Genomic DNA, 17,593 nt, shown 5'->3' on the forward strand with positions numbered 1-17,593 from the left:
AGCGCGCCGTTTTTCATCATTTTTGAGGATTTGAAAAAAATGACGAAATGACACAAACGATGGGTTATAGCCCATGTTTTTTGATATTTTGAAAAAAAAAGTTAGCCTCGTTTCTCATCATTTTGGACCGTGGGCTATAGCCCATATCGTACGGCATACTATAGCGCGCCGTTTTTCATCATTTTTGAGGATTTGAAAAAAATGACAAAAACGATGGGTTATAGCCCATGTTTTTTGATATTTTGAAAAAAAAGTTAGCCTCGTTTCTCATCATTTTGGACCGTGGGCTATAGCCCATATCGTACGGCATACTATAGCGCGCCGTTTTTCATCATTTTTGAGGATTTGAAAAAAATGACAAAAACGATGGGTTATAGCCCATGTTTTTGATATTTTGAAAAAAAAAGTTAGCCTCGTTTCTCATCATTTTGGACCGTGGGCTATAGCCCATATCGTACGGCATACTATAGCGCGCCGTTTTTCATCATTTTTGAGGATTTGAAAAAAATGACGAAATGACAAAAACGATGGGTTATAGCCCATGTTTTTTGATATTTTGAAAAAAAAAGTTAGCCTCGTTTCTCATCATTTTGGACCGTGGGCTATAGCCCATATCGTACGGCATACTATAGCGCGCCGTTTTTCATCATTTTTGAGGATTTGAAAAAAATTACGAAATGACAAAAACGATGGGTTATAGCCCATGTTTTTTGATATTTTGAAAAAAAAGTTAGCCTCGTTTCTCATCATTTTGGACCGTGGGCTATAGCCCATATCGTACGGCATACTATAGCGCGCCGTTTTTCATCATTTTTGAGGATTTGAAAAAATTACGAAATGACAAAAACGATGGGTTATAGCCCATGTTTTTTGATATTTTGAAAAAAAAAGTTAGCCTCGTTTCTCATCATTTTGGACCGTGGGCTATAGCCCATATCGTACGGCATACTATAGCGCGCCGTTTTTCATCATTTTTGAGGATTTGAAAAAAATGACGAAATGACAAAAACGATGGGTTATAGCCCATGTTTTTTGATATTTTGAAAAAAAAAGTTAGCCTCGTTTCTCATCATTTTGGACCGTGGGCTATAGCCCATATCGTACGGCATACTATAGCGCGCCGTTTTTCATCATTTTTGAGGATTTGAAAAAAATGACGAAATGACAAAAACGATGGGTTATAGCCCATGTTTTTTGATATTTTGAAAAAAAAGTTAGCCTCGTTTCTCATCATTTTGGACCGTGGGCTATAGCCCATATCGTACGGCATACTATAGCGCGCCGTTTTTCATCATTTTTGAGGATTTGAAAAAAATGACGAAATGACAAAAACGATGGGTTATAGCCCATGTTTTTTGATATTTTGAAAAAAAAGTTAGCCTCGTTTCTCATCATTTTGGACCGTGGGCTATAGCCCATATCGTACGGCATACTATAGCGCGCCGTTTTTCATCATTTTTGAGGATTTGAAAAAAATTACGAAATGACAAAAACGATGGGTTATAGCCCATGTTTTTTGATATTTTGAAAAAAAAAGTTAGCCTCGTTTCTCATCATTTTGGACCGTGGGCTATAGCCCATATCGTACGGCATACTATAGCGCGCCGTTTTTCATCATTTTGAGGATTTGAAAAAAATGACGAAATGACAAAAACGATGGGTTATAGCCCATGTTTTTTGATATTTTGAAAAAAAATGTTAGCCTCGTTTCTCATCATTTTGGACCGTGGGCTATAGCCCATATCGTACGGCATACTATAGCGCGCCGTTTTTCATCATTTTTGAGGATTTGAAAAAAATGACAAAAACGATGGGTTATAGCCCATGTTTTTTGATATTTTGAAAAAAAAAGTTAGCCTCGTTTCTCATCATTTTGGACCGTGGGCTATAGCCCATATCGTACGGCATACTATAGCGCGCCGTTTTTCATCATTTTTGAGGATTTGAAAAAAATGACGAAATGACAAAAACGATGGGTTATAGCCCATGTTTTTTGATATTTTGAAAAAAAAAGTTAGCCTCGTTTCTCATCATTTTGGACCGTGGGCTATAGCCCATATCGTACGGCATACTATAGCGCGCCGTTTTTCATCATTTTTGAGGATTTGAAAAAAATTACGAAATGACAAAAACGATGGGTTATAGCCCATGTTTTTTGATATTTTGAAAAAAAAGTTAGCCTCGTTTCTCATCATTTTGGACCGTGGGCTATAGCCCACATCGTACGGCATACTATAGCGCGCCGTTTTTCATCATTTTTGAGGATTTGAAAAAAATGACGAAATGACACAAACGATGGGTTATAGCCCATGTTTTTTGATATTTTGAAAAAAAAAGTTAGCCTCGTTTCTCATCATTTTGGACCGTGGGCTATAGCCCATATCGTACGGCATACTATAGCGCGCCGTTTTTCATCATTTTTGAGGATTTGAAAAAAATGACGAAATGACAAAAACGATGGGTTATAGCCCATGTTTTTTGATATTTTGAAAAAAAAGTTAGCCTCGTTTCTCATCATTTTGGACCGTGGGCTATAGCCCATATCGTACGGCATACTATAGCGCGCCGTTTTTCATCATTTTTGAGGATTTGAAAAAAATGACAAAAACGATGGGTTATAGCCCATGTTTTTTGATATTTTGAAAAAAAAAGTTAGCCTCGTTTCTCATCATTTTGGACCGTGGGCTATAGCCCATATCGTACGGCATACTATAGCGCGCCGTTTTTCATCATTTTTGAGGATTTGAAAAAAATGACAAAAACGATGGGTTATAGCCCATGTTTTTTGATATTTTGAAAAAAAAAGTTAGCCTCGTTTCTCATCATTTTGGACCGTGGGCTATAGCCCATATCGTACGGCATACTATAGCGCGCCGTTTTTCATCATTTTTGAGGATTTGAAAAAAATGACGAAATGACAAAAACGATGGGTTATAGCCCATGTTTTTTGATATTTTGAAAAAAAAAGTTAGCCTCGTTTCTCATCATTTTGGACCGTGGGCTATAGCCCATATCGTACGGCATACTATAGCGCGCCGTTTTTCATCATTTTTGAGGATTTGAAAAAAATTACGAAATGACAAAAACGATGGGTTATAGCCCATGTTTTTTGATATTTTGAAAAAAAAGTTAGCCTCGTTTCTCATCATTTTGGACCGTGGGCTATAGCCCATATCGTACGGCATACTATAGCGCGCCGTTTTTCATCATTTTTGAGGATTTGAAAAAAATGACGAAATGACAAAAACGATGGGTTATAGCCCATGTTTTTTGATATTTTGAAAAAAAAAGTTAGCCTCGTTTCTCATCATTTTGGACCGTGGGCTATAGCCCATATCGTACGGCATACTATAGCGCGCCGTTTTTCATCATTTTTGAGGATTTGAAAAAAATGACGAAATGACAAAAACGATGGGTTATAGCCCATGTTTTTTGATATTTTGAAAAAAAAAGTTAGCCTCGTTTCTCATCATTTTGGACCGTGGGCTATAGCCCATATCGTACGGCATACTATAGCGCGCCGTTTTTCATCATTTTTGAGGATTTGAAAAAAATGACGAAATGACAAAAACGATGGGTTATAGCCCATGTTTTTTGATATTTTGAAAAAAAAGTTAGCCTCGTTTCTCATCATTTTGGACCGTGGGCTATAGCCCATATCGTACGGCATACTATAGCGCGCCGTTTTTCATCATTTTTGAGGATTTGAAAAAAATGACGAAATGACAAAAACGATGGGTTATAGCCCATGTTTTTTGATATTTGAAAAAAAAAGTTAGCCTCGTTTCTCATCATTTTGGACCGTGGGCTATAGCCCATATCGTACGGCATACTATAGCGCGCCGTTTTTCATCATTTTTGAGGATTTGAAAAAAATTACGAAATGACAAAAACGATGGGTTATAGCCCATGTTTTTTGATATTTTGAAAAAAAAGTTAGCCTCGTTTCTCATCATTTTGGACCGTGGGCTATAGCCCATATCGTACGGCATACTATAGCGCGCCGTTTTTCATCATTTTGAGGATTTGAAAAAAATGACGAAATGACAAAAACGATGGGTTATAGCCCATGTTTTTTGATATTTTGAAAAAAAAAGTTAGCCTCGTTTCTCATCATTTTGGACCGTGGGCTATAGCCCATATCGTACGGCATACTATAGCGCGCCGTTTTTCATCATTTTTGAGGATTTGAAAAAAATGACAAAAACGATGGGTTATAGCCCATGTTTTTTGATATTTTGAAAAAAAAAGTTAGCCTCGTTTCTCATCATTTTGGACCGTGGGCTATAGCCCATATCGTACGGCATACTATAGCGCGCCGTTTTTCATCATTTTTGAGGATTTGAAAAAATGACGAAATGACAAAAACGATGGGTTATAGCCCATGTTTTTTGATATTTTGAAAAAAAAAGTTAGCCTCGTTTCTCATCATTTTGGACCGTGGGCTATAGCCCATATCGTACGGCATACTATAGCGCGCCGTTTTTCATCATTTTGAGGATTTGAAAAAAATGACGAAATGACAAAAACGATGGGTTATAGCCCATGTTTTTTGATATTTTGAAAAAAAAAGTTAGCCTCGTTTCTCATCATTTTGGACCGTGGGCTATAGCCCATATCGTACGGCATACTATAGCGCGCCGTTTTTCATCATTTTTGAGGATTTGAAAAAAATGACGAAATGACAAAAACGATGGGTTATAGCCCATGTTTTTTGATATTTTGAAAAAAAAAGTTAGCCTCGTTTCTCATCATTTTGGACCGTGGGCTATAGCCCATATCGTACGGCATACTATAGCGCGCCGTTTTTTCATCATTTTTGAGGATTTGAAAAAAATGACGAAATGACAAAAACGATGGGTTATAGCCCATGTTTTTTGATATTTTGAAAAAAAAAGTTAGCCTCGTTTCTCATCATTTTGGACCGTGGGCTATAGCCCATATCGTACGGCATACTATAGCGCGCCGTTTTTCATCATTTTTGAGGATTTGAAAAAAATGACGAAATGACAAAAACGATGGGTTATAGCCCATGTTTTTTGATATTTTGAAAAAAAAAGTTAGCCTCGTTTCTCATCATTTGGACCGTGGGCTATAGCCCATATCGTACGGCATACTATAGCGCGCCGTTTTTCATCATTTTTGAGGATTTGAAAAAAATGACGAAATGACACAAACGATGGGTTATAGCCCATGTTTTTTGATATTTTGAAAAAAAAGTTAGCCTCGTTTCTCATCATTTTGGACCGTGGGCTATAGCCCATATCGTACGGCATACTATAGCGCGCCGTTTTTCATCATTTTTGAGTATTTGAAAAAAATGACGAAATGACAAAAACGATGGGTTATAGCCCATGTTTTTTGATATTTTGAAAAAGTTAGCCTCGTTTCTCATCATTTTGGACCGTGGGCTATAGCCCATATCGTACGGCATACTATAGCGCGCCGTTTTTCATCATTTTTGAGGATTTGAAAAAAATTACGAAATGACAAAAACGATGGGTTATAGCCCATGTTTTTTGATATTTTGAAAAAAAAAGTTAGCCTCGTTTCTCATCATTTTGGACCGTGGGCTATAGCCCATATCGTACGGCATACTATAGCGCGCCGTTTGTCATCATTTTTGAGGATTTGAAAAAAATGACGAAATGACAAAAACGATGGGTTATAGCCCATGTTTTTTGATATTTTGAAAAAAAATGTTAGCCTCGTTTCTCATCATTTTGGACCGTGGGCTATAGCCCATATCGTACGGCATACTATAGCGCGCCGTTTTTCATCATTTTTGAGGATTTGAAAAAAATGACAAAAACGATGGGTTATAGCCCATGTTTTTTGATATTTTGAAAAAAAAGTTAGCCTCGTTTCTCATCATTTTGGACCGTGGGCTATAGCCCATATCGTACGGCATACTATAGCGCGCCGTTTTTTCATCATTTTTGAGGATTTGAAAAAAATGACGAAATGACAAAACGATGGGTTATAGCCCATGTTTTTTGATATTTTGAAAAAAAAAGTTAGCCTCGTTTCTCATCATTTTGGACCGTGGGCTATAGCCCATATCGTACGGCATACTATAGCGCGCCGTTTTTCATCATTTTTGAGGATTTGAAAAAAATGACGAAATGACAAAAACGATGGGTTATAGCCCATGTTTTTTGATATTTTGAAAAAAAAAGTTAGCCTCGTTTCTCATCATTTTGGACCGTGGGCTATAGCCCATATCGTACGGCATACTATAGCGCGCCGTTTTTCATAATTTTTGAGGATTTGAAAAAAAATGACAAAAACGATGGGTTATAGCCCATGTTTTTTGATATTTTGAAAAAAAAAAGTTAGCCTCGTTTCTCATCATTTTGGACCGTGGGCTATAGCCCATATTCGTACGGCATACTATAGCGCGCCGTTTTTCATCATTTTTGAGGATTTGAAAAAAATGACGAAATGACAAAAACGATGGGTTATAGCCCATGTTTTTTGATATTTTGAAAAAAAAAGTTAGCCTCGTTTCTCATCATTTTGGACCGTGGGCTATAGCCCATATCGTACGGCATACTATAGCGCGCCGTTTTTCATCATTTTTGAGGATTTGAAAAAAATGACGAAATGACAAAAACGATGGGTTATAGCCCATGTTTTTTGATATTTTGAAAAAAAAAGTTAGCCTCGTTTCTCATCATTTTGGACCGTGGGCTATAGCCCATATCGTACGTACGGCATACTATAGCGCGCCGTTTTTCATCATTTTTGAGGATTTGAAAAAAATGACGAAATGACAAAAACGATGGGTTATAGCCCATGTTTTTTGATATTTTGAAAAAAAAGTTAGCCTCGTTTCTCATCATTTTGGACCGTGGGCTATAGCCCATATCGTACGGCATACTATAGCGCGCCGTTTTTCATCATTTTTGAGGATTTGAAAAAAATGACGAAATGACAAAAACGATGGGTTATAGCCCATGTTTTTTGATATTTTGAAAAAAAAAGTTAGCCTCGTTTCTCATCATTTTGGACCGTGGGCTATAGCCCATATCGTACGGCATACTATAGCGCGCCGTTTTTCATCATTTTTGAGGATTTGAAAAAATTACGAAATGACAAAAACGATGGGTTATAGCCCATGTTTTTTGATATTTTGAAAAAAAAAAGTTAGCCTCGTTTCTCATCATTTTGGACCGTGGGCTATAGCCCATATCGTACGGCATACTATAGCGCGCCGTTTGTCATCATTTTTGAGGATTTGAAAAAAATGACGAAATGACAAAAACGATGGGTTATAGCCCATGTTTTTTGATATTTTGAAAAAAAATGTTAGCCTCGTTTCTCATCATTTTGGACCGTGGGCTATAGCCCATATCGTACGGCATACTATAGCGCGCCGTTTTTCATCATTTTTGAGGATTTGAAAAAAAAATGACAAAAACGATGGGTTATAGCCCATGTTTTTTTGATATTTTGAAAAAAAAAGTTAGCCTCGTTTCTCATCATTTTGGACCGTGGGCTATAGCCCATATCGTACGGCATACTATAGCGCGCCGTTTTTCATCATTTTTGAGGATTTGAAAAAAATGACGAAATGACAAAAACGATGGGTTATAGCCCATGTTTTTTGATATTTTGAAAAAAAAAGTTAGCCTCGTTTCTCATCATTTTGGACCGTGGGCTATAGCCCATATCGTACGGCATACTATAGCGCGCCGTTTTTCATCATTTTTGAGGATTTGAAAAAAATGACGAAATGACAAAAACGATGGGTTATAGCCCATGTTTTTTGATATTTTGAAAAAAAAAGTTAGCCTCGTTTCTCATCATTTTGGACCGTGGGCTATAGCCCATATCGTACGTACGGCATACTATAGCGCGCCGTTTTTCATCATTTTTGAGGATTTGAAAAAAATGACGAAATGACAAAAACGATGGGTTATAGCCCATGTTTTTTGATATTTTGAAAAAAAAAGTTAGCCCTCGTTTCTCATCATTTTGGACCGTGGGCTATAGCCCATATCGTACGGCATACTATAGCGCGCCGTTTTTCATCATTTTTGAGGATTTGAAAAAATGACGAAATGACAAAAACGATGGGTTATAGCCCATGTTTTTTGATATTTTGAAAAAAAAAGTTAGCCTCGTTTCTCATCATTTTGGACCGTGGGCTATAGCCCATATCGTACGGCATACTATAGCGCGCCGTTTTTCATCATTTTTGAGGATTTGAAAAAAATGACGAAATGACAAAAACGATGGGTTATAGCCCATGTTTTTTGATATTTTGGAAAAAAAAGTTAGCCTCGTTTCTCATCATTTTGGACCGTGGGCTATAGCCCATATCGTACGGCATACTATAGCGCGCCGTTTTTCATCATTTTTGAGGATTTGAAAAAAATGACGAAATGACAAAAACGATGGGTTATAGCCCATGTTTTTTGATATTTTGAAAAAAAAGTTAGCCTCGTTTCTCATCATTTTGGACCGTGGGCTATAGCCCATATCGTACGGCATACTATAGCGCGCCGTTTTTCATCATTTTTGAGGATTTGAAAAAAATGACGAAATGACAAAAACGATGGGTTATAGCCCATGTTTTTTGATATTTTGGAAAAAAAAGTTAGCCTCGTTTCTCATCATTTTGGACCGTGGGCTATAGCCCATATCGTACGGCATACTATAGCGCGCCGTTTTTCATCATTTTTGAGGATTTGAAAAAAATGACGAAATGACAAAAACGATGGGTTATAGCCCATGTTTTTTGATATTTTGAAAAAAAAGTTAGCCTCGTTTCTCATCATTTTGGACCGTGGGCTATAGCCCATATCGTACGGCATACTATAGCGCGCCGTTTTTCATCATTTTTGAGGATTTGAAAAAAATGACGAAATGACAAAAACGATGGGTTATAGCCCATGTTTTTTGATATTTTGAAAAAAAAAGTTAGCCTCGTTTCTCATCATTTTGGACCGTGGGCTATAGCCCATATCGTACGGCATACTATAGCGCGCCGTTTTTCATCATTTTTGAGGATTTGAAAAAAATGACGAAATGACAAAAACGATGGGTTATAGCCCATGTTTTTTGATATTTTGAAAAAAAATGTTAGCCTCGTTTCTCATCATTTTGGACCGTGGGCTATAGCCCATATCGTACGGCATACTATAGCGCGCCGTTTTTCATCATTTTTGAGGATTTGAAAAAAATGACAAAAACGATGGGTTATAGCCCATGTTTTTTGATATTTTGAAAAAAAAAGTTAGCTTCGTTTCTCATCATTTTGGACCGTGGGCTATAGCCCATATCGTACGGCATACTATAGCGCGCTGTTTTTCATCATTTTTGAGGATTTGAAAAAAATGACAAAAACGATGGGTTATAGCCCATGTTTTTTGATATTTTGAAAAAAAAAGTTAGCCTCGTTTCTCATCATTTTGGACCGTGGGCTATAGCCCATATCGTACGGCATACTATAGCGCGCCGTTTTTCATCATTTTTGAGGATTTGAAAAAAATGACGAAATGACAAAAACGATGGGTTATAGCCCATGTTTTTTGATATTTTGAAAAAAGATGTTAGCCTCGTTTCTCATCATTTTGGACCGTGGGCTATAGCCCATATCGTACGGCATACTATAGCGCGCCGTTTTTCATCATTTTTGAGGATTTGAAAAAAATGACAAAAACGATGGGTTATAGCCCATGTTTTTTGATATTTTGAAAAAAAAAGTTAGCCTCGTTTCTCATCATTTTGGACCGTGGGCTATAGCCCATATCGTACGGCATACTATAGCGCGCCGTTTCTCATCATTTTTTAGGATTTGAAAAAAATGACGAAATGACAAAAACGATGGGTTATAGCCCATGTTTTTTGATATTTTGAAAAAAAAAGTTAGCGTCGTTTCTCATCATTTTGGACCGTGGGCTATAGCCCATATCGTACGGCATACTATAGCGCGCCGTTTTTCATCATTTTTGAGGATTTGAAAAAAATGACGAAATGACAAAAACGATGGGTTATAGCCCATGTTTTTTGATATTTTGAAAAAAAAAGTTAGCCTCGTTTCTCATCATTTTGGACCGTGGGCTATAGCCCATATCGTACGGCATACTATAGCGCGCCGTTTTTCATCATTTTTGAGGATTTGAAAAAAATTACGAAATGACACAAACGATGGGTTATAGCCCATGTTTTTTGATATTTTGAAAAAAAAAGTTAGCCTCGTTTCTCATCATTTTGGACCGTGGGCTATAGCCCATATCGTACGGCATACTATAGCGCGCCGTTTTTCATCATTTTTGAGGATTTGAAAAAAATGACGAAATGACAAAAACGATGGGTTATAGCCCATGTTTTTTGATATTTTGAAAAAAAAAGTTAGCCTCGTTTCTCATCATTTTGGACCGTGGGCTATAGCCCATATCGTACGGCATACTATAGCGCGCCGTTTTTCATCATTTTTGAGGATTTGAAAAAAATGACGAAATGACAAAAACGATGGGTTATAGCCCATGTTTTTTGATATTTTGAAAAAAAAAGTTAGCCTCGTTTCTCATCATTTTGGACCGTGGGCTATAGCCCATATCGTACGGCATACTATAGCGCGCCGTTTTTCATCATTTTTGAGGATTTGAAAAAAATGACGAAATGACAAAAACGATGGGTTATAGCCCATGTTTTTTGATATTTTGAAAAAAAAAGTTAGCCTCGTTTCTCATCATTTTGGACCGTGGGCTATAGCCCATATCGTACGGCATACTATAGCGCGCCGTTTTTCATCATTTTTGAGGATTTGAAAAAAATGACGAAATGACAAAAACGATGGGTTATAGCCCATGTTTTTTGATATTTTGAAAAAAAAGTTAGCCTCGTTTCTCATCATTTTGGACCGTGGGCTATAGCCCATATCGTACGGCATACTATAGCGCGCCGTTTTTCATCATTTTTGAGGATTTGAAAAAAATGACGAAATGACAAAAACGATGGGTTATAGCCCATGTTTTTTGATATTTTGAAAAAAAAAGTTAGCCTCGTTTCTCATCATTTTGGACCGTGGACTATAGCCCATATCGTACGGCATACTATAGCGCGCCGTTTTTCATCATTTTTGAGGATTTGAAAAAAATTACGAAATGACAAAAACGATGGGTTATAGCCCATGTTTTTTGATATTTTGAAAAAAAAAGTTAGCCTCGTTTCTCATCATTTTGGACCGTGGGCTATAGCCCATATCGTACGGCATACTATAGCGCGCCGATTTTCATCATTTTTGAGGATTTGAAAAAAATGACGAAATGACAAAAACGATGGGTTATAGCCCATGTTTTTTGATATTTTGAAAAAAAAAGTTAGCCTCGTTTCTCATCATTTTGGACCGTGGGCTATAGCCCATATCGTACGGCATACTATAGCGCGCCGTTTTTCATCATTTTTGAGGATTTGAAAAAAATGACGAAATGACAAAAACGATGGGTTATAGCCCATGTTTTTTGATATTTTGAAAAAAAAGTTAGCCTCGTTTCTCATCATTTTGGACCGTGGGCTATAGCCCATATCGTACGGCATACTATAGCGCGCCGTTTTTCATCATTTTTGAGGATTTGAAAAAAATGACGAAATGACACAAACGATGGGTTATAGCCCATGTTTTTTGATATTTTGAAAAAAAAAGTTAGCCTCGTTTCTCATCATTTTGGACCGTGGGCTATAGCCCATATCGTACGGCATACTATAGCGCGCCGTTTTTCATCATTTTTGAGGATTTGAAAAAAATGACGAAATTACAAAAACGATGGGTTATAGCCCATGTTTTTTGATATTTTGAAAAAAAAAGTTAGCCTCGTTTCTCATCATTTTGGACCGTGGGCTATAGCCCATATCGTACGGCATACTATAGCGCGCCGTTTTTCATCATTTTTGAGGATTTGAAAAAAATTACGAAATGACAAAAACGATGGGTTATAGCCCATGTTTTTTGATATTTTGAAAAAAAAAGTTAGCCTCGTTTCTCATCATTTTGGACCGTGGGCTATAGCCCATATCGTACGGCATACTATAGCGCGCCGTTTTTCATCATTTTTGAGGATTTGAAAAAAATGACGAAATGACAAAAACGATGGGTTATAGCCCATGTTTTTTGATATTTTGAAAAAAAAGTTAGCCTCGTTTCTCATCATTTTGGACCGTGGGCTATAGCCCATATCGTACGGCATACTATAGCGCGCCGTTTTTCATCATTTTTGAGGATTTGAAAAAAATGACGAAATGACAAAAACGATGGGTTATAGCCCATGTTTTTTGATATTTTGAAAAAAAAAGTTAGCCTCGTTTCTCATCATTTTGGACCGTGGGCTATAGCCCATATCGTACGGCATACTATAGCGCGCCGTTTTTCATCATTTTTGAGGATTTGAAAAAAATTACGAAATGACAAAAACGATGGGTTATAGCCCATGTTTTTTGATATTTTGAAAAAAAAAGTTAGCCTCGTTTCTCATCATTTTGGACCGTGGGCTATAGCCCATATCGTACGGCATACTATAGCGCGCCGTTTTTCATCATTTTTGAGGATTTGAAAAAAATGACGAAATGACAAAAACGATGGGTTATAGCCCATGTTTTTTGATATTTTGAAAAAAAAAGTTAGCCTCGTTTCTCATCATTTTGGACCGTGGGCTATAGCCCATATCGTACGGCATACTATAGCGCGCCGTTTTTCATCATTTTTGAGGATTTGAAAAAAATGACGAAATGACACAAACGATGGGTTATAGCCCATGTTTTTTGATATTTTGAAAAAAAAAGTTAGCCTCGTTTCTCATCATTTTGGACCGTGGGCTATAGCCCATATCGTACGGCATACTATAGCGCGCCGTTTTTCATCATTTTTGAGGATTTGAAAAAAATGACGAAATGACAAAAACGATGGGTTATAGCCCATGTTTTTTGATATTTTGAAAAAAAAGTTAGCCTCGTTTCTCATCATTTTGGACCGTGGGCTATAGCCCATATCGTACGGCATACTATAGCGCGCCGTTTTTCATCATTTTTGAGGATTTGAAAAAAATTACGAAATGACAAAAACGATGGGTTATAGCCCATGTTTTTTGATATTTTGAAAAAAAAAGTTAGCCTCGTTTCTCATCATTTTGGACCATGGGCTATAGCCCATATCGTACGGCATACTATAGCGCGCCGTTTTTCATCATTTTTGAGGATTTGAAAAAAATGACGAAATGACAAAAACGATGGGTTATAGCCCATGTTTTTTGATATTTTGAAAAAAAAAGTTAGCCTCGTTTCTCATCATTTTGGACCGTGGGCTATAGCCCATATCGTACGGCATACTATAGCGCGCCGTTTTTCATCATTTTTGAGGATTTGAAAAAAATGACGAAATGACAAAAACGATGGGTTATAGCCCATGTTTTTTGATATTTTGAAAAAAAAGTTAGCCTCGTTTCTCATCATTTTGGACCGTGGGCTATAGCCCATATCGTACGGCATACTATAGCGCGCCGTTTTTCATCATTTTTGAGGATTTGAAAAAAATTACGAAATGACAAAAACGATGGGTTATAGCCCATGTTTTTTGATATTTTGAAAAAAAAAGTTAGCCTCGTTTCTCATCATTTTGGACCATGGGCTATAGCCCATATCGTACGGCATACTATAGCGCGCCGTTTTTCATCATTTTTGAGGATTTGAAAAAAATGACGAAATGACAAAAACGATGGGTTATAGCCCATGTTTTTTGATATTTTGAAAAAAAAAGTTAGCCTCGTTTCTCATCATTTTGGACCGTGGGCTATAGCCCATATCGTACGGCATACTATAGCGCGCCGTTTTTCATCATTTTTGAGGATTTGAAAAAAATGACGAAATGACAAAAACGATGGGTTATAGCCCATGTTTTTTGATATTTTGAAAAAAAAGTTAGCCTCGTTTCTCATCATTTTGGACCGTGGGCTATAGCCCACATCGTACGGCATACTATAGCGGGCCGTTTTTCATCATTTTTGAGGATTTGAAAAAAATGACGAAATGACACAAACGATGGGTTATAGCCCATGTTTTTTGATATTTTGAAAAAAAAAGTTAGCCTCGTTTCTCATCATTTTGGACCGTGGGCTATAGCCCATATCGTACGGCATACTATAGCGCGCCGTTTTTCATCATTTTTGAGGATTTGAAAAAAATGACGAAATGACAAAAACGATGGGTTATAGCCCATGTTTTTTGATATTTTGAAAAAAAAAGTTAGCCTCGTTTCTCATCATTTTGGACCGTGGGCTATAGCCCATATCGTACGGCATACTATAGCGCGCCGTTTTTCATCATTTTTGAGGATTTGAAAAAAATGACGAAATGACAAAAACGATGGGTTATAGCCCATGTTTTTTGATATTTTGAAAAAAAAGTTAGCCTCGTTTCTCATCATTTTGGACCGTGGGCTATAGCCCATATCGTACGGCATACTATAGCGCGCCGTTTTTCATCATTTTTGAGGATTTGAAAAAAATGACGAAATGACACAAACGATGGGTTATAGCCCATGTTTTTTGATATTTTGAAAAAAAAAGTTAGCCTCGTTTCTCATCATTTTGGACCGTGGGCTATAGCCCATATCGTACGGCATACTATAGCGCGCCGTTTTTCATCATTTTTGAGGATTTGAAAAAAATGACGAAATGACAAAAACGATGGGTTATAGCCCATGTTTTTTGATATTTTGAAAAAAAAAGTTAGCCTCGTTTCTCATCATTTTGGACCGTGGGCTATAGCCCATATCGTACGGCATACTATAGCGCGCCGTTTTTCATCATTTTTGAGGATTTGAAAAAAATTACGAAATGACAAAAACGATGGGTAATAGCCCATGTTTTTTGATATTTTGAAAAAAAAAGTTAGCCTCGTTTCTCATCATTTTGGACCGTGGGCTATAGCCCATATCGTACGGCATACTATAGCGCGCCGTTTTTCATCATTTTTGAGGATTTGAAAAAAATGACGAAATGACAAAAACGATGGGTTATAGCCCATGTTTTTTGATATTTTGAAAAAAAAAGTTAGCCTCGTTTCTCATCATTTTGGACCGTGGGCTATAGCCCATATCGTACGGCATACTATAGCGCGCCGTTTTTCATCATTTTTGAGGATTTGAAAAAAATGACGAAATGACAAAAACGATGGGTTATAGCCCATGTTTTTTGATATTTTGAAAAAAAAAATTAGCCTCGTTTCTCATCATTTTGGACCGTGGGCTATAGCCCATATCGTACGGCATACTATAGCGCGCCGTTTTTCATCATTTTTGAGGATTTAAAAAAAATGACGAAATGACAAAAACGATGGGTTATAGCCCATGTTTTTTGATATTTTGAAAAAAAAAGTTAGCCTCGTTTCTCATCATTTTGGACCGTGGGCTATAGCCCATATCGTACGGCATACTATAGCGCACCGTTTTTCATCATTTTTGAGGATTTAAAAAAAATGACGAAATGACAAAAACGATGGGTTATAGCCCATGTTTTTTGATATTTTGAAAAAAAAAGTTAGCCTCGTTTCTCATCATTTTGGACCGTGGGCTATAGCCCATATCGTACGGCATACTATAGCGCGCCGTTTTTCATCATTTTTGAGGATTTGAAAAAAATGACGAAATGACAAAAACGATGGGTTATAGCCCATGTTTTTTGATATTTTGAAAAAAAAAGTTAGCCTCGTTTCTCATCATTTTGGACCGTGGGCTATAGCCCATATCGTACGGCATACTATAGCGCGCCGTTTTTCATCATTTTTGAGGATTTGAAAAAAATTACGAAATGACAAAAACGATGGGTTATAGCCCATGTTTTTTGATATTTTGAAAAAAAAAGTTAGCCTCGTTTCTCATCATTTTGGACCGTGGGCTATAGCCCATATCGTACGGCATACTATAGCGCGCCGTTTTTCATCATTTTTGAGGATTTGAAAAAAATGACGAAATGACAAAAACGATGGGTTATAGCCCATGTTTTTTGATATTTTGAAAAAAAAAGTTAGCCTCGTTTCTCATCATTTTTGACCGTGGGCTATAGCCCATATCGTACGGCATACTATAGCGCGCCGTTTTTCATCATTTTTGAGGATTTGAAAAAAATGACGAAATGACAAAAACGATGGGTTATAGCCCATGTTTTTTGATATTTTGAAAAACAAAGTTAGCCTCGTTTCTCATCATTTTGGACCGTGGGCTATAGCCCACATCGTACGGCATACTATAGCGCGCCGTTTTTCATCATTTTTGAGGATTTGAAAAAAATGACGAAATGACACAAACGATGGGTTATAGCCCATGTTTTTTGATATTTTGAAAAAAAAAGTTAGCCTCGTTTCTCATCATTTTGGACCGTGGGCTATAGCCCATATCGTACGGCATACTATAGCGCGCCGTTTTTCATCATTTTTGAGGATTTGAAAAAAATGACAAAATGACAAAAACGATGGGTTATAGCCCATGTTTTTTGATATTTTGAAAAAAAAAGTTAGCCTCGTTTCTCATCATTTTGGACCGTGGGCTATAGCCCATATCGTACGGCATACTATAGCGCGCCGTTTTTCATCATTTTTGAGGATTTGAAAAAAATTACGAAATGACAAAAACGATGGGTTATAGCCCATGTTTTTTGATATTTTGAAAAAAAAAGTTAGCCTCGTTTCTCATCATTTTGGACCGTGGGCTATAGCCCATATCGTACGGCATACTATAGCGCGCCGTTTTTCATCATTTTTGAGGATTTGAAAAAAATGACGAAATGACAAAAACGATGGGTTATAGCCCATGTTTTTTGATATTTTGAAAAAAAAAGTTAGCCTCGTTTCTCATCATTTTTGACCGTGGGCTATAGCCCATATCGTACGGCATACTATAGCGCGCCGTTTTTCATCATTTTTGAGGATTTGAAAAAAATGACGAAATGACAAAAACGATGGGTTATAGCCCATGTTTTTTGATATTTTGAAAAAAAAGTTAGCCTCGTTTCTCATCATTTTGGACCGTGGGCTATAGCCCATATCGTACGGCATACTATAGCGCGCCGTTTTTCATCATTTTTGAGGATTTGAAAAAAATGACAAAATGACAAAAACGATGGGTTATAGCCCATGTTTTTTGATATTTTGAAAAAAAAAGTTAGCCTCGTTTCTCATCATTTTGGACCGTGGGCTATAGCCCATATCGTACGGCATACTATAGCGCGCCGTTTTTCATCATTTTTGAGGATTTGAAAAAAATGACGAAATGACAAAAACGATGTCATTAGCCCATGTTTTTTGATATTTTGAAAAAAAAAGTTAGCCTCGTTTCTCATCATTTTGGACCGTGGGCTATAGCCCATATCGTACGGCATACTATAGCGCGCCGTTTTTCATCATTTTTGAGGATTTGAAAAAAATGACGAAATGACAAAAACGATGGGTTATAGCCCATGTTTTTTGATATTTTGAAAAAAAAAGTTAGCCTCGTTTCTCATCATTTTGGACCGTGGGCTATAGCCCATATCGTACGGCATACTATAGCGCGCCGTTTTTCATCATTTTTGAGGATTTGAAAAAAATGACGAAATGA

This window comes from Protomyctophum bolini (genome assembly GCF_963924005.1).
Source record: "Protomyctophum bolini genome assembly, chromosome: 12".
Classification (NCBI taxonomy): Eukaryota; Metazoa; Chordata; class Actinopteri; order Myctophiformes; family Myctophidae; genus Protomyctophum; species Protomyctophum bolini.